The sequence below is a fragment of the Tachysurus vachellii genome, chromosome 16 (assembly GCF_030014155.1).
Source record: "Tachysurus vachellii isolate PV-2020 chromosome 16, HZAU_Pvac_v1, whole genome shotgun sequence".
In the NCBI taxonomy this organism is placed as follows: domain Eukaryota; kingdom Metazoa; phylum Chordata; class Actinopteri; order Siluriformes; family Bagridae; genus Tachysurus; species Tachysurus vachellii.
The window spans coordinates 22,709,508-22,729,501 of record NC_083475.1 but is presented as its reverse complement, the minus strand read 5'-3'; the positions used below and the strand labels follow the sequence as shown (position 1 = coordinate 22,729,501).

At 40.1% G+C, this 19,994-nt stretch overlaps 1 protein-coding gene across 1 annotated transcript in view; it reads right to left on the bottom strand.

Moving 5' to 3' along the window:
- si:dkey-97m3.1 (fatty acyl-CoA reductase 1) overlaps positions 1 to 6,067 on the bottom strand; it is a 24,988-nt gene extending 18,921 nt beyond the window's left edge. Inside the window, exon 1 of the mRNA XM_060890156.1 lies at positions 5,911 to 6,067. The gene's annotated coding sequence lies outside the window, so the exon portion shown is untranslated. The remainder of the gene's footprint in view (positions 1 to 5,910) is intronic.
- Between the last annotated feature and the right edge of the window lie 13,927 nt (positions 6,068 to 19,994).

The window sequence follows — 19,994 nt, the reverse complement described above, 5'->3', positions numbered from 1 at the left end:
ACACACACACACAGATTCCTCTCAGGTCACAGGCGGCACACATTCCTGTACAGCCACTTTACAAACCAACCTACAACTTTGAAGGCTGAGCTTTAGCATGTGAAGTGTCAGTGTCCCTGTAGTTACTTCAGGGCCTTCCACTGTTACACACAACACACACAAGTCACACATTTAAAAATAACAAACGAGAACCCAAACAGGAACCCAAAGAACCCTGAAGTTCTGGGTCACTGGGTTACCATGACAACAGGAATGCTGACTGCATCCATACATACACAGTTGAGTGATCACCGATGCTCCAGTCTTCTCGAGAGTTTGGTTTCCTCTTTAATGAATGGTACAGTGTAAATCCTTTTGTAACTAGATGCAAGAACAGTGCTGAAGAAACTGCCAGCAAGAGTCTTGAGAGGAAATCATTCATTTTCTGTCATGAGCAGAAGCTCCCGTCATAGAGATCTGGTGCAGTACATACACCAATCTGTCTACAAACACACTGAGCAGACGTGATTAAAGTTGTGTAGCATGCACTCAGCTTTACATCATGATGCACTGACTTCTTTGTCAAACTTTTGATGGAGCCAACATAAACTCCACCCAAGTATGAGTGTACCGTACTCAGGTTCCAGTGCTCACACAGAGAGCTCCAATCAATGGAATCTGAATATTCTGGACTCCGCCCACATAAGTGCCAAATGAAGGAAGAAAGTTCCAATGCAAAAAAGTGTCCCTGGATTGTAATAGTGATAGTGAAACATTTTCGACTGCATAGAATAAAAACCAAAACATTGTGGGTCCACTGAGAAGAGCAAGTGTCCATGGTGATGATGCAGACAGAGCCTGTGTAGGGATGAGGGTAGAGTGTGGTTAGAGAAAGACTGGAGGAGGACGAAGGAGGAACCTGTGCATGGATGGAGACAGGAAGAGTTTGAACATCAGCTATAGAATTCACAATCTTCAGCTTCAAATTTTATTAGGAATAAGAAGAAGGTTACAGCCCTAAAACACCCAGTGAGATGTGGAACCTGCTAGATCTCTCAGTAACATTAGATCAGCTCAGTATTAACATGTTTAAGTGTTGAAGTACACAGGATGTTCTCTGCCCTGTTCCAAAGACATAATCATCAGCAGCTCATCCTGCTGCTATCTACTAATAAGGTTTATGTTAATTGTTAAGATCAGGTTTAAAAAGGTATCTAATGTCAATGCCACTGATGAAAGCTTGTTCACTCCCTGAAGGGTTCAAGTGTCCTTGTAAACAGAAAAAAAACAAACACAAACACAAACAAATGAAGTGGAACTAGTATTGAGATCATATGACGTTGACATGTAGGGGTTTACATTTTGGCCTAACCTTGACATTAAAACTCAACACACCACATTTCTGGTCAGATTTTACAGATAAGTACATTATTATCCAAATCTGAAGTAATTAAACTCGTCTGTAGTTCCTGTCTCAGAGCACGCATAGAGCTTGTGCATGTGGAAGGAGGCAAAGTGTGTTATGATGGAATCATGAAAGGTCACAGGAAACCCCTCATTACTGGTCAGTGACAACAGAGCAAGAGTAAACCAGTATAAAAATCCCAAATAAACTAACAGTCAAACAAAAAAACCCTCTGACCAGCAGCTGATGTTGTGTTGAGTATAAATGATCTAATAGAAATACAAATATAAGATACATCTAAATATTGTTGGTGAACATTTCATTCATTTTTTATTCCACAAACAGACATCGTTACACTTGCAATTTTCCAGACTTTCAGATTTCAGTTTACTTTTCTGACACAAACAAATATCTGTAGTATTTGAACAACAAACAGCAGGCTTTAAAAGTGCTGATGAAATGTCTGTGTGTGTGTGTGTGTGTGTGTGGGGCCACACCTTAAAAAAACAGGATGTGGTTTTATTCACACATTTCCCACTGCTGTGTGTGTTAGACTTGTTCCATCTTCCCTACACTGTCAGATTCACTTACCATTGATTCTCAGACCATTTTACTGGCTGTTTAACACTGAAAAGATTTGCTCTAAAAACTGAGGTTTAAGATCACTGGTCAGTTTCCTGATCACTACCAGAAGAAGAGAGCTGGTACAGCTGGTCCATTTAGTTTGAGACCACCTTTAATGGCTTCCCCAGCACTATCCAGCTCTAAAAGTCTGTCCTGTGGTGTTACAAATCAAAATGATTCACACTAAAATTGTAAATCTGCATTGTAATGTAGGGATCCTGCACACGTCCATCAGTCATCAGGCTGAGATAGAAGACATCTCAGAGAGAGTGTAGAGAAAAGTTTAACATTTCACACCACATGCAGTCTGTGTTCTGCACTTCGTATCTGAGCTCTAAGCCCTGCTAACATACATGGCAGGTATTATTTTTGGGCACTAGCACAAGAATAAGGGTGCTGTGGGAATAAAGTGTGATTCAGCCTAATTAGCTAGCGATATAAATAGTGTCTGATCTTAGACACGTTTTTGTCTCTGTCCCTGAGGAGATGCAATACGCTGAAGAACCGTCTGAAGTTACAAAGCCAACGTTTGGCATTTGGAAAAGAAAACACTCACAGCCCATAGAGGTGTAAAAGGTGTTCAGTGGTGTAGTTGGGTGTATGGGCCATGTGTTCGGTGGTGTAGTTAGGTGTATGGGCCATGTGTTCGGTGGTGTAGTTGGGTGGATTAGGCCATGTGTTCAGCAGTGTAGTTGGGTGAATGGGCCATGTGTTCGGTGGTGTAGTTGGGTGTATGGGCCATGTGTTCGGTGGTGTAGTTGGGTGTATGGGCCATGTGTTCGGTGGTGTAGTTGGGTGTATGGGCCATGTGTTCAGCGGTGCAGTTGGGTGGATTAGGCCATGTGTTCAGCGGTGCAGTCGGAGGACGTGTATGGATATACAGTATGGGTGCGTCCCCAACATGTTCACACTTGTCACACTAAGCACTCCACATGCACTACACACACATCTTGTTTTAACACACACTGACTGCTATGATTTTTATAAGCTCTTGTAATAAAATGCTACTGTGAACACTATAAACATGTACAGTGTGCTACAGGAAGTGTCATTATGGAGGTCAGTTCTTTATACTGTACTGACTCTACTGGGGTCCCACATTAAAAACAGTACTGTAAGCTGAACCCTACTTCACCTGCCCCTTTAGGCCTGTCACACACACACACATACAGACACACACACACAGGATCATAGACATACACCGACACACAGACAAGATCATAGACACACAGACATACACAGACACAAACACAGGATTATAGACACACACAGACACACATACACAGACAGACACACACACAGGATCACAGACACACACAGACACAAACACTAGATCATAGACACACAGACATACACATACACAAACACAGGATCATAGACACACAGACATACACATGATCACAGACACACAGGATCACAGACACACACACACACACAGGATCACAGACACACACAAACATACACATGATCACAGACATACACAAACATACACATGATCACAGACACACACAGGATCAGCCACACACAAACATACACATGATCACAGACACACACAAACAAACACACAACTTTACTACTCAATTAAACACTCAGGGAGAGACAGACGGGCGGGCAGCAGACTGCAAAGAGAAAATGATGGATTGACTGGGAGTTAGACAGACAGGCAGATAAACAGACAAATCAAGCAGGATACTAAATGACTGGAAGTACAACAGGTGAACAGATCAACAGACATTGAGGAAGAAAGTCAGGTTTAGAGACGGACTAAGACCAGCTGTCCTTCGAGATGTCACCACCCTCTATACAATCCTGACAGTAGTGTAGAGTTAAATACAGAACTCTACACTATTTAACCAGGGACATCTCTAAACTACTGGTTTTTGTTCTGTATGTTGTGTGTAAATAATCATCCAGAATCCTCACATACAAACTCTTCTCACCATGTGAGTGATGTATTTCTGTACTATAGTGTATGTGTCTCTTCTCTCGTTTCTATCAAATATTCTTGAACGCATAATTAACTCTCTGTCTATCTCTCACAGAACAACCTCCAAGATCCCAACAGTCTGGCTTTAAAGCAGATCATTGCACAGAAACTACATGTTGCTAGATCATCCCAGCTTAATCTGTGCCAGTGTTTGATACGGTCAACCACAAGACTCTCCTTTCCACCCTCAGGAGTCTTGGAATTTACAGAACAGCATGGTTCAGAATGGTTTGCTTCCTGCCTTGAAGGACGCTCATATGCACATCTATGCAGACTCTCCACTGGTGTCCCACAGGGCTCAGTATTTGGTCCTCTTCTCTCTCTCTCCCTGTATACTCACTCTCTTGGTGAAGGTATTTCCTCACACAGGTTCTCTTACCACTGCTATGCTGATGACACACAACTTATCTTCTCTTTCCCACCCTCAGATACCACAGCTTCTGTTCGGATCTCAGCATGTCTGGCAGAAATTTCATCATGGATGACGGCTAATCAGGTGATTCATCTCCAGGTCATGATCTTACAATAACCCTGCATAACGATCTGATCAGTCACAGCTCACAACCTTGTGATAATCACAGACACTCAACTGTCCTTTTCCTCACATGTTGCTAATGTGACACGCTCTTGTTGGTTCCTTCTCTACAACATCAGAAGGATTCAGTCATTTTCAAGTACTTGTTCAGTCTCTTGTCATGTCAACACTGGACTACTGCAGCTCTCTCTATCAGGTCTACATATGACCACAACACATCCTCTGTAAATGACCCATAATGCAGCTGTGTGACTTGTCTTCAACCTGCCTAAATTCTCCCCATCACCACACTGCTGTGTTCCTCCACTGGCTCCTGTAGCTGAACACATCAGATTGATTGTTTGTCTACACGTCACAACTGATGATTGTCTACAAAGACAAAAATGGACCATCTCCCTCTTCCCTCAAAGCCCTCATCACTCCTCACACTGCACCTCACACCCTCAGATCTACAGCACTGCCCCACTGGTCCCACCATCTCTTAGGGTAAGAGGTAAGTTTACTACAAGACTCTTTTCTGTTCTGCACCGAGGTGGTGGGATGAACTTCCCCTAGAGGTCCGGACAGCTGAGTCACTGGATATCTGCAAACAATTGTTATAGACCTACTTCTTCATGAAACACTTCAACTAGCACTTTATCCCCTGTTTGTTGTGTGTGTGTGTATAAAAAACCCTTTGATCAGTGTTTTAGACTCATTGTATAGTGACACAGAGTTAATGTATACAATGATAGAGACTTAAGCACTTTTGTACGTCGCTCTGTAGGAGTGTCACACGCTTTAAGTGTGTGTGTGTGTGTGTGTCCTACACTATGTATACATTACTGTATACAGTCACTGAATAGAACACACCACAGTACACACCTATAGAATAGTATTTATTTATTGCTCTAATAACACACCCCAGCTGTAGCTGCACTGCTCTGAGGCTCACACACTTCCGCACTAGACATGGAAGAGTGTGTGCTACGCCCACAGAATGCAGGGAAGGATGTGTGTGTGCGTGCGCGTCTTACGCCCTGCATTCCGTGATGAAAACTCGCAACATGAGGAGTTCATTCCACGCGCGCACATTCTCACGGTTTATACAGACATTATGACGTCACAGTTGTTCTTTCTCGCTCAGCACGCGGACGGATTTAGAGAAAATAAAGCTGACACAGTCCACATGAGCTGACTGAGTGAAATCAGCCCCGGTGTGTTACAGTTAGCTTCATTAGCTCACACTGTATTAAACACAACATGACTGAACACCAGGGCTGTGTTTAAACTGAACACTAAACACTCATACGCCGGTGTGTTAATACATCAATCACATCACATCAAACATCACAGAACACAGCAGTAAACAGTGTAATATAATAATCTTACTGTCATTACCTTCAGCATGAATTAGTCCCCGCGTGTGTGTGTGAGAGAGAGAGTGTGTGAGTGAGTGAGTGTGTGTGTGTGTGTGTGAGAGAGAGAGAGAGAGAGAGAGAGAGAGAGAGTGTGAGTGAGTGTGTGTGTGTGTGTGAGAGAGAGAGAGAGAGAGAGAGTGTGTGTGTCTGTTCCGGAATTACACAGAGTCTCTCCCTCCCTCTCTCTCTCCCTCTGACTATCTCTCTGTCTCTCTCTCCCTCCCTCCCTCCCTTTCTCCCTCCCCCTCTCCCTCCCTCCACCTCCCCCTTCTCTGTGTGTGCGCATGCTCAGTGTCACGCATGCCTTAAAGTATGAGGAAGAAGCCGTGTTTCACATCATCGGCTCAGTGGAAAACAACAGGAGGGAAATGTTTTAACTGTGAACTGTTTAAACATCAGCCGCTCAGGACAGTGTGTGTAGAACGACCATGCAAATAATGTCCTAAATTAGCATCAAGGCTCAAAACACGGACTAACGAGGAACAAAGCCAGACATTGATGACAAAGTCAAATTTGATTTGTCACATACACACACAGAGTACAACATGCAGTGACATGCTTTTTACCTCTGTCCAGGATTCAAACATAGAAAGGAATGGAATTAAGGATAAAAACAAAACCAAAAGGAGGTAGATAAATAAAAAGTATAAACTATATAAAATATATTAAAATATATGTGGACATATATGTATATACATAAATGCGTATGGTAGATATTGGCAGTACAAATTGGCACTGTGCAGTATGGTGTGTATAAAGTGGCACTGTGCTGTGCAAGTCCACAGTTAAAGTCTCATAAAGCAAAAAAAAAGGTTGTGCAGATGGAGGGAGAGGTCCAGTACTAGATCCTGGGTGTTTCCTGGTTTAGACCCTGAATGGCCTGTGGGAAGAAGCTTCTCCTCATTCTCTCTGTGCTCCCTGAACACAACAAAGAAAAGAGTCCATTGTCGGGATGCTGAGATCCTTTACAATCTTCCTGGCCCTGGTCCGGCACCGCGTGCTGTAGATATCCTGCAGGTCAGGGAGCTCAGTATGGTTGGTATGACTGCTTCTGCTTCGTGCTGAAGTCCACTATCAACTATCAAGGTAGGCCGTCTCGTCGTTGTTGGAGATCAGGCCCACCACAACAGTGTCGTCAGCGGTCACACCAGTGGTTGTTCACCATCAGACACACTCCACCTCCCCTTGACTTCACCGTTCTGTTCATGTGGTAAACTGAGAAAGTCACCAGACCAACAATCCCTGTATTTATTTCATTCATTCATTCATTCATTCATCTTCTACCGCTTATCCGAACTACCTCGGGTCATGGGGAGCCTGTGCCTATCTCAGGCGTCATCGGGCATCAAGGCAGGATACACCCTGGACGGAGTGCCAACCCATCGTAGGGCACACACACACTCTCATTCACTCACGCAATCACACACTAGGGACAATTTTCCAGAGATGTCAATCAACCTACCATGCATGTCTTTGGACCGGGGGAGGAAACCGGAGTACCCGGAGGAAACCCCCGAGGCACGTTGAGAACATGCAAACTCCACACACACCAGGCGGAGACGGGAATCGAACCCCGACCCTGGAGGTGTGAGGCGAATGTGCTAACCACTAAACCACCGTGCCCCCCCTGTATTTATTTATTATTCACAAATAAAATAACTTGTTATTTACAATTGTTATTTAATGTTTTAAAGCTTGTGTATTTGCTCCAGTTTTATGGGTACAGCAATATCACATTAATGTCAATCATAGTACATTTGTCTGTATAACTTATGCCACTGTGCTGATTTGTTGTTTTAATAAAGAGTTTTATATTTGGTTTGTTAGCACAAAACACACTAATACACTAATCAGCCTAATATAGTGTAGGCCCCAACTGAGGCATGGACTCTACGAGACCTCTGAAGGTGTGCTGTGGTAAAACAAAACATGATTCATCAGACCAGGACACCTTCTTCCACTGCTCCATGGACCATATGCAGAAAGCTGTGATGGTCCGTGTTCTGACACCTTTCTAGATAGCATGAACTTTTTCAGCAGTCTGTGCTATAGCCCTTCTGTGAGATTGGACAAGAGGGAGAAGCCTTCACCAGCTGGAGAAGCCTTCACCAGACGGACTAGCCTTCACCAGACGGACTAGCCTTCACCAGACGGAGTAGCCTTCACCAGACGGACTAGCCTTCACCAGACGGACTAGCCTTCACCAGACGGAGTAGCCTTCACCAGACGGACTAGCCTTCACCAGACGGACTAGCCTTCACCAGACGGACTAGCCTTCACCAGACGGAGAAGCCTTCACCAGACGGACTAGCCTTCACCAGACGGACTAGCCTTCACCAGACGGACTAGCCTTCACGAGACAGAGAAGCCTTCACTGTCCCCACACACCATGACCCTTCTCTGGTTCACCAGTTGTTCTTCCTTGGACCACTTCTGGTAGGTACTGATCACTGCAAACCAGAACACCATCGACATGCTGTTTGGGAGATGTTCTACCCCCTCACCTGGATGACACAATTTTCAAAGTCACTCAGATCCGTAATTTTTTGCTCTTTCTATGAGATCAACTTTGAAACTGTTGAAAGTAAAAAATAAAATAAAATAAAAAAGTAAGTAAATAAAAGTATATATATATATATATATATATATATATATATATATATATATATATATATATATATATATATATATAATTTTATACTGTAAATATAAATATCAAATACTGACCAGTTGAACCACCTTCAAGCTAAGACAAACTGTCTATAATACCTAATACTAGACAATACTTAATGTCCTTATATTGATATTAATTAGTAGATCTGCTGAATAAGGTTATGGAAAAGATAGATACAGAAACCTTATTAAAATTAATCTATGCTGTGTAAAGGCTGTGCAGTTTCTCCATTATGACCATAAAACGGACAGGTATGTAATCATCAGTCTTCTCAAATGTCACAACTGTAGAACAGACTTTTTAATTTCTCTAATTTCTGTTCACTAAGCCTGTTTTATGTAACAAATTGTTTAATCGTGAATGAACACAGCAATAAAGTAAATAATTTGAACAAAAGAGTTTGTTGAATTAAAATTAACAGCATTAATTTAGGCTAAATGTATTGAAATTGGGCTAAAGCTGGTTAACAAATAATATCAGTGTTAGAACCATGTTATAAGTGAAAAAATAATTGCTTTCACTGCCTCCAGCTTCAGGAAGACTTAAACACACAAACTACTGTATGACATACAACTTGGAAAAATGAGGAAGAGAATGGGCAACAGCAGCAGTGACCATTACTACATTCACATAAAAGCATCAGAGCCGTATAACAAAGGTGGGCTGTGTATACTGAGGTGAGGAGAACTCCAGCAGTGTGATCAGTGTGAATAGTGTGTGGTGTAAGACACACCCATGGTGATGGTGGTTGGAACAATTGGAACTTTCAAGTGGAACTCATGACTTTTTCTTTTGATACTGATCAAGTAAGTAAACACACAACTGTTGCTAGGCAACTACAAAGTAGAAATATAAACATCTAATGTCTCACCACTGATTTAGCTGAACTAGCTAACACACAATGTTTTATAGTGATAGTTTAAAGACACAGTGAGAGTGAAAAGGTGAAAAGACATTTTTGAAACCTCAGATGAGTAAACAAAACCTTCTCCAGGGTGATAATCAAGGCAAAGTGTTACGGGAAAAGGGTGTTTGTCTAACGAACAAAAGGGAACCAAGGTTTCATTGTGGAAATATCATTCCACCTCATTTCACACATGGTTACAAACTCAACAGTGAGATATGAGACCCTTATCAGTGTTTGTCACTTACAACAGCACGACCTTAAACTTTTAATCCAAATACAGACATCGCTGTAGCGACAGAGAAGCTAATAACCTTATCAGCGAGATTAAGACTTTAAGGTTGCACTACATTTTTCTGCACACACTATCATCTATACCAAACAACAAGGAAATATGGACCTTCATCAGTGAAGGACAAACTTTATTTACAGATGTTTACCATGGAACAGAGAGGAACAGAAGAACATTGTGTTAATGTGCACAGTATACAGAATGTGGTTTGAGACCCATCTCTCCACCTGGTACAATGTTAAACATTTTATTATATATTTTTAATAGAGTTTGGTAGGAAAATCAAATAATAAATTTAGGCCTAAATATACTAGAGAGAAAAATTCCCAGAATCTCTATATATAATCAAACAGGAAGTGAAAAGCGTGTGATTGAATCTCAAATGTAGGTTCCCTTTACCCAAATCAGTCATGACATGTCTGTCGTGTAATTATTTAGGCATGCACAATAAACTGGAAGCTATAAGCTTGTATTATTTGTTAGCAAAAGTAAAGGAGTAAAAGGACGTGTGATTCAGATTAACCTTTAAACAAACAAAATAAATCCAAAGTAAATAAACTACAAGAGACATATTTTAATCTCGGCAGAGAAAACAAAGAACTGAAGTATAGCAAGAAAACCTGTAGCTGTTTGTGTTTAAGTATAATTAGAAATGATTGCACTGCAAGACTGAGTAAGCATGACGCTAATGCTAAAACACACAAGCCCATTGAGGCAGGGAAAAGTCAGTTATGTTGTTTTACATAACTTCAGGAGGAAGCACACAGTTCACATATCTCTAGTGAGATATGACACTGCTGTTGAGTCAGTAAACATGCACCGGGTTCCTGTGGATACACATCACAAGACAACATACATGGTCTGTAAACACCAACAATCAACAACATTCCATACAGGACCTGTAGAAGAAATGATGCATGTGCAGAGTTGTCAGGTTAGTCAAAGAACCCAGCTGCCTCGCCCCACCCCGGGCCTGTTTAATCTCCTGCCCTCTGGAAAACACTACTGCACTATGTGGTGCAAGACTAGCAGACTACTTAATTCAATCTGACGATACAGTACACCCAATAACCAGTTACGGATGAACCACACATTCTTAGTATTGTCCTGTGCACAGACACCTCGTGTTATTATTCCTTTATTACAGACAGTTTACATTCACTATAATTCACAATAATCCCATTATCAGAATGACATTTAACGTGCAATAATCTGTCACCATGAGCTGACATGTATACTGTATAAGTAGTGTTGATTACTGTCTATTTGTTTGCTGTTAAATTTGTTGCCTGTTGTATGTTTACAACTGCTCATAGGAGCTTTAGAGAAGTTTCCTGTTGCCTGTTTACTTTGACTTTCATTCAGAAACTACCCATTCTAGAACAACCAGAAAAACTCATCTCAATTGTTTAATCTGGCCTAGTTTGAAAGGAGGACATTTATGAACTTTCTCTACCAATGCAACCAACACAGAACATTTGATGTGCTCGTGTAAATCAAATTAAATTACTTAAAGTCTTTTGCAAACAATCTGCTGGAACATTCCCTTTGTCCTGTCCTTGTTTCTAAAGTCACAGAGTTTTTACATCACCAGGTTTACTAAACAAATGACTGGAGCAAAAAACGTCATCACACGTTAATAAAGCAAGCTTGCTATCCCAGAGATTTAGAAGCAAACTGAGTCCCAACATAGTGTACCAACATAGATTTGTGTAGCTTTTATTTGTCTAATATCAGAAAACACAATTGTCCTGAACATTCAGTTACACAAGCAGTTAATACTTTACACACGAAGAACAAGTTCCTGTTCAGGACATGACTTCAAGCTTAAATCTCAAGCAAGATTTTATATTTATATATATAAAATCATCCTTTTGCTCCTCATAAAACAACTATGGGTCACATGAGACAGACTTTGATTTGAGTTCTATACCACAGTGCTGCATAGTTCAGGACTGTGATTGGCCAGACGTTGTTGAGTCATCATCTATAATTTCAATTTAACTCAATTTATTTGTATAGCGCTTTTAACAGTTCACAATGTCTCAAAGCTGCTTTACAGACGTATAGAAACAGAAGAGACAGAGAAAAAATAATAATAAGGACAATTAAAATTAAGTTACTATTTATCTCTAACATTTATCCCTAATGAGCAAGCCGGATGCGACGGCAGCAAGGAAAAACTCCCTGAGATGATACGAGTAAGAAACCTTGAGAGGAACCAGACTCAGAAGTGAACCTCATCCTCATTTGGGTGACACTCTACAGTAAATAGTGTAAATGTAAATAATGTCCTTTCTACAACAGTTTATAATAGTGCAGCCGAGAGCTCCTGAGGAACTAATGGGTCATCGTAAACTCTGAGCTCAGCACAAACCCAACACTAATTCCTTCCTGCTCCAACCAGGGGTAGAAAAGATGTTCAGACTAGAAACTTGGAGGGGGTATGGGGTTTGTCCAGGTCTGCCCCTTGGGTGGATTTCAAAATAGAGCTAGTTAGAAATCTTTGTCAGAAGGTGGCAGTTCTGCTCTGCAGATGAACCAGCTCTTGTCCACCTTCATCTTTTAGTAGGTACAATATATTATGTGCTACCCAGTGTAGTTTGTCCCAAAATAAGTCTAGCCGAATTTATGAATAACAATTTGGCTGGTGGGTCGATACAAGCCAGCCGATGCCACAGTACAGCTGTTACAAAGTTATGATAATTGTGCGACTCCTGTTAGACAATGCTGGTTTGAGCCACTTCCATTTATCTAGTTTGCCCTTTATTTTTTGTCACTCCTACTCAGTTTTTCTAAGCAGTGGCTTCATCACCCAAATACTTTAGACCATTTCTTTGCCAAATTAGGCTATTTGTTAGGTCTGGTGTTTTGTCTCTCCAGTTTCCCAACAAAAGTGAACCCTGGTAATCATTTAATTAGCCATAAGAACTTTAGAACAAAGGTGCTGGTTGTGCATTCACTATGATCTAATTTTATGCTAATAAGGTTACTAAAACAAACTTTTGGAGTGTTTATAATTTTTTTGTTTAGCTCAGGAATATTGTGAACCCTGGGTGACGACTCACTGCAGCTAGCAGATGGTTGGATTAGCCTGCTTGTCTGCCCCCTGGCCCTGGCTCCAGATCGTCACAGATTAACTAGGCCTGTTCTTAAACTGTGTGCTATGCTGTAAGAAATGAGAGCAGCACCTTCCCGAGTGGGATGGACACCGTCCTGTCCTAACAGGCCAGTCTTCAAAAGTGCTACAATGATCTATGAAGCCCACATTGTTTTCGGAGCACCTCCTGGACATCCAGCAGTTCAAAGACCATAACCTGCTGTAAGCTACATCGCCACGCCACATTGGGATGGAGCCAGAGCATACTACAGCATCGCCTTCGCTAATTTACACACCTCTACAATATTACTCTTAGTAATCTCTGACTGATGAAGGCATATATCTTTAGCTCCTACATGAAAAACTACCTTTGAGTACCTATGCTTGCTTAAGACCCTAAGATTACCTGCTATGTCTGGCACCCTGGCTCCCAGAATACACCTAACCAGTGCTCTTGGAGCCCCTAAAGGCCTAGCCAATTTCACATGCCTAAAGATGGAGTCTCCTATAGTGACGTACTCCTAAGTGACGTATTATGACTTAAAGACAAACTAAACCATTCTTTAGCCCATTCAGTAGCATTTACATCATCACTATGTGTTTCTTTAATAAATAAAACATCCAATTTATTTTGTCTCATTAGCTCATATATTTCTAATCTTTTCTCTACATTTTTAGCTCTGTTTACATTGAGAGGCAATGCAGATTTCACCCATGGCAAGAGAGGTCAGCCCCAGAATGCTAAGACAGACACAGACCCCTAAATTCAATAGATTTATGCTGCTTATTTGTTACTAGTGTTTAACTGCTTTTGAACATTGGTAACAATCTTCTTTGTCTGAGAAACATGCTTCAATTGGTTGAATTTGCCAATTCAACAAATCCCTTAAGATTTGGAAAGTAATAAACGAATTGTACACCCCTTTGATTTTTTTGTCACCTTCAGGAATCTCTTGATGTGCTAGAGTCAGAAGAATCACTCTCACATTCAATTTCACTGGCCTGTTTTCTATTTTCTTGCTAGTTGCAGTAGCAGCACCTTCTTTGTCCTTTTTTCTTCTTTTTGGTGTTATAAATACACCCTGATCAATTTCCATATTATTAGACACACAGCGAACATCAACCATTGGTTCCTGATTATTGCTATTGTTTTGGGTGTTGTCACTCTCAGTAGACTTGAGTCTGACGGGTTCAGGTAGTTCATCCTAATGCTCTGTAGTAGTCTGCTTGCTTTAGCTGTGTCTGTAGTGCTGTAGTCTCCAGTGTTGGATCGGCTGAGGTTATTTTCTTGGCAGCTCTAGGATGAACAGCCTTGCGCTGAACACCGAAGCCCCAGGTTTGCTCCTATCTGGGCTGCTGATTGAATATGCACAAATCAAATATCCTGTCTTTCCACATCCAAAATACCTCTCAAAGTCGGTCGAGTCGATGTTGTCTTTCTGAATTTTAGGTTCAGGTCGTTGTTTAAGATCATGTAGGCGAACCTCTGAAAGGAAACCATGCTCCAGCAGCTGCGATTAACTGCCGATTGCGAATTTCTCAACAGGTGAAATCAGTTTGCTGAATCATGAGAGCTCTCTTTCAAGTCTTTCAGCTTTAATGAACAGTGGGACATTAGACAGTGTAACTTTTTTTTTTGCTGTCTAATTTATTTTTGATGTGTGAATAAGGGAAGTATAAGTGTAAGCTCACCCTGCAGTACAATACGCTTTTCCACCACTGCTTTTTCCACCCTGCTTAGGAACATTTGTGCTGTTCATTCTTCTGATCAAGTAACACCAGCAAGGAGACACAACCCTGATCAGAGGCCAGAAACAGGTCAAATAATAGCAGTTCTGACAGTATCACAGGTTTATTTTTTTAGTAACAAGCTCATTCTAATAAATTATACACATTCAACACTCCACATAAACCCATCTTTCACCTCTTTCAAAAAGTTTTTAGAAGAAACAACAGTAACTTGACTGATCACTGTCACATTAAATGCAACTATACAGGGATTGTGTATGATACGTTAGTAGTCCCCATTGTGGATCTTCATATAGCAAGCTGCAACATATCTTGTTTCAATGCCTCTGACACTTGTTTTTCATTCGGAAGACTGAAGCCGCAGTCAAACCATCCCATAATTCAGTTCACTATGGACAATTTAGCACTGGACAGTTGTGTCATGCCATCCTTACTGGGACTCCACACATCATTGTTAGACAAATGATACAAACGTTTGTCAAGACATATTATACACAACAGAAACCTATTCTTCTGATGAGGGTTAAATATAATCTAGAATTGCCTTTAAAGCTGCACTCTATTCAGACCCTAATGTACAATGACTCATCAGAATGAAATTACAATAAAAACAGGATCGATGTACCTTCTAGTTTGTTTCTATTATTGTCCACAAATTACATGCTTTTTTTTAACACAAATATTACATGGGGTTGAAATATTTAGATCTAATCAGATTTTAAATTTTTAAATAAAAGACCATAAATATTCATTGTTTCAACTTGAAACAAATAAATATTAACCCAAATTATGCTAATAAATAATAATGGATAGGGGCTACTGCAGATCTACTGTGCAGATATGGCTGGAGTTGTGATTTATTCTCTGCAGTGACGCGAACATGGCATTGCATCTGTACCACTTGACCGAAGCTTGGTATTCAGGGTAATATTTGTGTCCTGTCTGGCACTGATATACACCACTGCCACCATCATACCAAACATTTACTCAGATCTGTGGTACACTGGGTAAGAAACATACAACTTTTTAATCTCTTATCAGACCTAGAATTTAAATGCTGACAATTCCACAGTCACTGGCCAGAAATCAAGAGCGTATAATTGCCCACCAATTTCATCAGCAGTGAAGGTTAAAGCAGAAAGGGCGGTGGGAGATTAGTGCCAGAACAGAATGCATCACCTCTGAGGTGTGGAGTGCCTGCATCCCAGGGCTAAGAGTATATTGTGTATCAGAGGTTTCTGCAGCTTATTTTATAAAACAAATACTTTTTACTCACTGATCATCCGTCACCAAACTTCCATGATCAGTTGTTGACATGGAGCAACTCAAGTCAAAAGTTTTTTTATTGTGGTAGTACGTAGTTAAATAAAGTGTTTCTCCAGGACTTTGGTGCTATCAATTACATTTTTCAAAATAAATTAAATAATTTAATTTTAAACTATATCATTTTTTATTGTTTCTATATTTCTGTAGAGCTTTTTTTTTTTTTTTTTTTGGGGGGGGGCAATGTCATTGTTTAAAGTGCTATGCAGATAAACTAAATTTACAAATATAATCACAAAGGAACTGTGCTTCTCCAATTATGTTGTGTGTCATGAACAAAAAGCAGCTGAGCTTGTTCTGCAATGTCTAAAAGGGACCAACATGCAAGCTCCATAAAGACATGGTGTCAAGGTGAAGGTGCAGGTCTGTACCAAGTCCTGTACAACCCCACAGAACACCTTTGTGATGAACTGGAGTCTCAACACCAGTGTCTGATCTTACTAATGCTCGTGCCACAATCTGACATCTGGTAGAATATTTTCAGAAGGGTGAAGTTCATTATAACAGCCAAGGGAATAAATCTTGAATGAGTTCAACAAGCACATATTTTGGGCCATATAATGTACCTACTCTATTAGCCCTAGGTCTATTTGACAAAATTCAACACTAGTGTATGATCTAGAGCTCAGAGCAAGGCTGTTTTCTATATGCTCCAAGTAACAGACTGGGGCAGTGGTGTTGAATGAGGGGAGTAGGAATGAGATAATATGCATGTTTGCCTCTACAAGGCGTGAAGGCGTGAGTCAAGGTGCTGGATTCCTGAGCAGAAGGTTGGGGTTCGAGCCCCCAAGCTGCCCGAGACATCAACATTGGGTCCTTGAGCAAGGTCCTTAACCTCACCTGCTCCAGGGGCGCCGTACCATGGCTTGACTCTGCGCTCTGACCCCATAACCTGCGATACGCGAAAACTGGGGAAGTTGTGGCCTAATGGTTAGAGAGTTTGACTCCTAACCCTAAGGTTGTGGGTTCGAGTCTCGGGCCGGCAATACCACAACTGAGGTGCCCTTGAACAAGGCACCGAACCCCAACTGCTCCCCATGCGCTACAGCATAAATGGCTGCCCACTGCTCCAGGTGTGTTCACTGAGGTGTGTGCACTTTGGATGGGTTAAATGCAGAGAAAGAATTTTACTTAGCCATACTTAGCTGTATGTCACATCACTTTTTTCACTTTCAATTCTGCAGAAACAGTTAAAAAGTGACATCAACCACAAAATGGTTGTGACCTTTTACTAAATGGTGAGACAGCATTCCAGCAGTCCTGAGGTGCTGCATGTTATAACACTGATGCACTCTTTACATTGTTCGGGCTCTTGGTTTCCTCTCTGGACCATGTTCATTTTCTTCTTGACCCACGTTATTGTTGCATATTAGAGGCCATGAGTACATAGTAAAGCAGACTGTAGGTCTGAGTCTTCTAAATGTGGATTTTTATAACTATATACTAATGTAAAGGTACTGTAATGTTTGGTGGAAATTTCTTGTAACCTCAGGGCTGTTCACAGCCACTTTTGTCTGAGAACTTGGGACATACTTTGTGTTGAGAAAACATTTTGTTCTTTTACAGTCATTAGTACGCTGTTGGCAATTTAGATATAATTTATAAAGTATTTTACTGACAAACACCCTGCACCTTACAGGAAGAATACATTTATTAAATTGTCATTACAAATTACATGTCTAAATAATTCTGGCTTATTATAATTGTGTGCTGATCATCCTAAAAATAATTGACGAGCAGTGAAATGACCACATTAATGTCATCAATGCTGCCCTCAGTTGGCCAGAGACTGCACCACACCATACAGGTTTTAATGAGATCTGGATATTTTATAGCACTACAGTCTCTGAAAACAATGAATGTAACAAGGCGTGTTACACAACCACAACACTGGATATCAATAATTAATAAAAAACTAAAAATGACTGCAGTAACATAGCAGCTCATTAGGTATAAATGATTCATGGTGTGTGGGGTGTAACATGACTCCCTTTACAACACATTTACATTATTGCGTGTGTTACGTTTACAGTTCATTACAAACTGCATATATAAAATCTGTAGTCACGCACTTCCTGCTAAATGTAGATGACATTAGATCAACAACAAATACCAATTTTATTTCAAATAAATAAATTCTTTGTAAACAACTGACAGAAGTTCGTTAATTCCATGTTCTGTAATGAAAGTGCATTTCCAAGTACAGCTTTTAACACAGTTAAAATAAGCTCACATACAAACCGTTCTAAAAAAAAAAAAAGAAATAAATAAAGGATAAACGAAAAATCTTACTACACTTTTACTTATTTAGAATGTAGAAAATATTTGTTTATGCCAGATATAAAAAAACTATTGTAAAATGCACTTACCTGTGAGAGGAGAATGACTGGGAACGTCTTCATTCTGACTCACATGACTCAAGACATACATTCAGACCCTTTACCTTCTAATTCATTGGACAAGAGGATTTCACCTTACTTCAAGGGAAACACAAAGGACATTTCATCCACAAATACAACCTTCTCTGCCTCAAATGAATATTTTAAATCACAAGCTTTAACAGCAAATGAGTGCCGTCTGGGTCACGTCGGTCTCCACTGTAGCTAAAATATAGTAATAAAACATTTTCACACAATTAACCCAGTGATGCTATAGAGCCGTTTAATCCACTGGACTACCTTATGCTTCTTATGCTTTAGGGGTTGAGATTTACAACACAGCATCAATTTATAACCCAAAAAAGAAAAATAATAATTAAATAAAATACAATAAACCAGATTTTCTTGATGGTGAGTTTACACTCAAGCTTCAGCCTTTTCCTCTGTTCTGAGCATTAAGGTTAGTGTGACACATATGTACACCAAATTTTAACTACTTCTATGAAACTAACATCTATTCACAGCTTGTATTTTCTATACTTTGGCAAAAAAATGAGAGATCATCCACTTTTTACAGATTTCCCATCAGTCCTCACTGCATTAAAACATGTTCCAAATAAGAATACAGTAATGATGACTCCTAACATCTAAAGCAGGATAAATTGTGTCCAATCACATTGAATATTTCTTTTCATGCTTGTAAACAAACATCCGATGGGACACAAAGTCTGTTTCCATTTTGACCAATATTTTTTTTTTAAGCCATTTGTGCCTCACTAAAACACCTGATGCCTACAGTAAAACCCTATAAACATTCACAGGGTAACTGATTCACAAAAAATGGAGTACAATTAAAGCCATACAGATATTGTCCTTGAAATGCACATCTAATACTCCACTAACTTTTACAATTCAAACACAAACTTGAATGTTGTACAACATTAGTGTTCATCCCTTTTTTCCTGAACATTACACATAAAATGCTACAAAATGCAAAGCTAAAGCTTCAGAGCTGGAAGATGTTTGTGGGGGATAAACAATCAGATATGAAACCAATTGTACACACATCATGAAGCTACAACTCAAGTTTATATTAATTACGTGATTGTTGCAGTTGTAAGACACACTACTACAATAAAACAAATAAAACTGAAAGTAAAGTGTAAAAACTTGATTCATAGCTCAGATTAAACATTAATTTGCTAACAAAAGCTCCAAAATGAACATGTGGACACTAACTTCGGATTTCAAAAAGCCATTATCAAAAATTCACCACATGAAAAAAGTACAAAAATATACAATTTTACAAAAAATCAGACACTATTCATGTAGGTATGAGGTAAGACGTCTAAAAAAAGTGTCATTTATCTTCCTGAACTAGTTCAGATCAAATTTAGGCATGTGCTGATCTTTCGTTATATAATTATTATATACAGAACGTAGCTCCATTTAAGATAGTCATCTTACTCACACACTGCACTGACAAGTCAACTTATTAACTATTAAACGGTCGTCAGTGTGACAGCTACATCAGCACATGACTAAAGATCATCTGCTCAAACGTTGCTTTTTAGTGCAATGAGTAAACATGGGCAAACTTGTACAACATGAGAAATGCATCAAGAAATACAGAGTATAAACAAG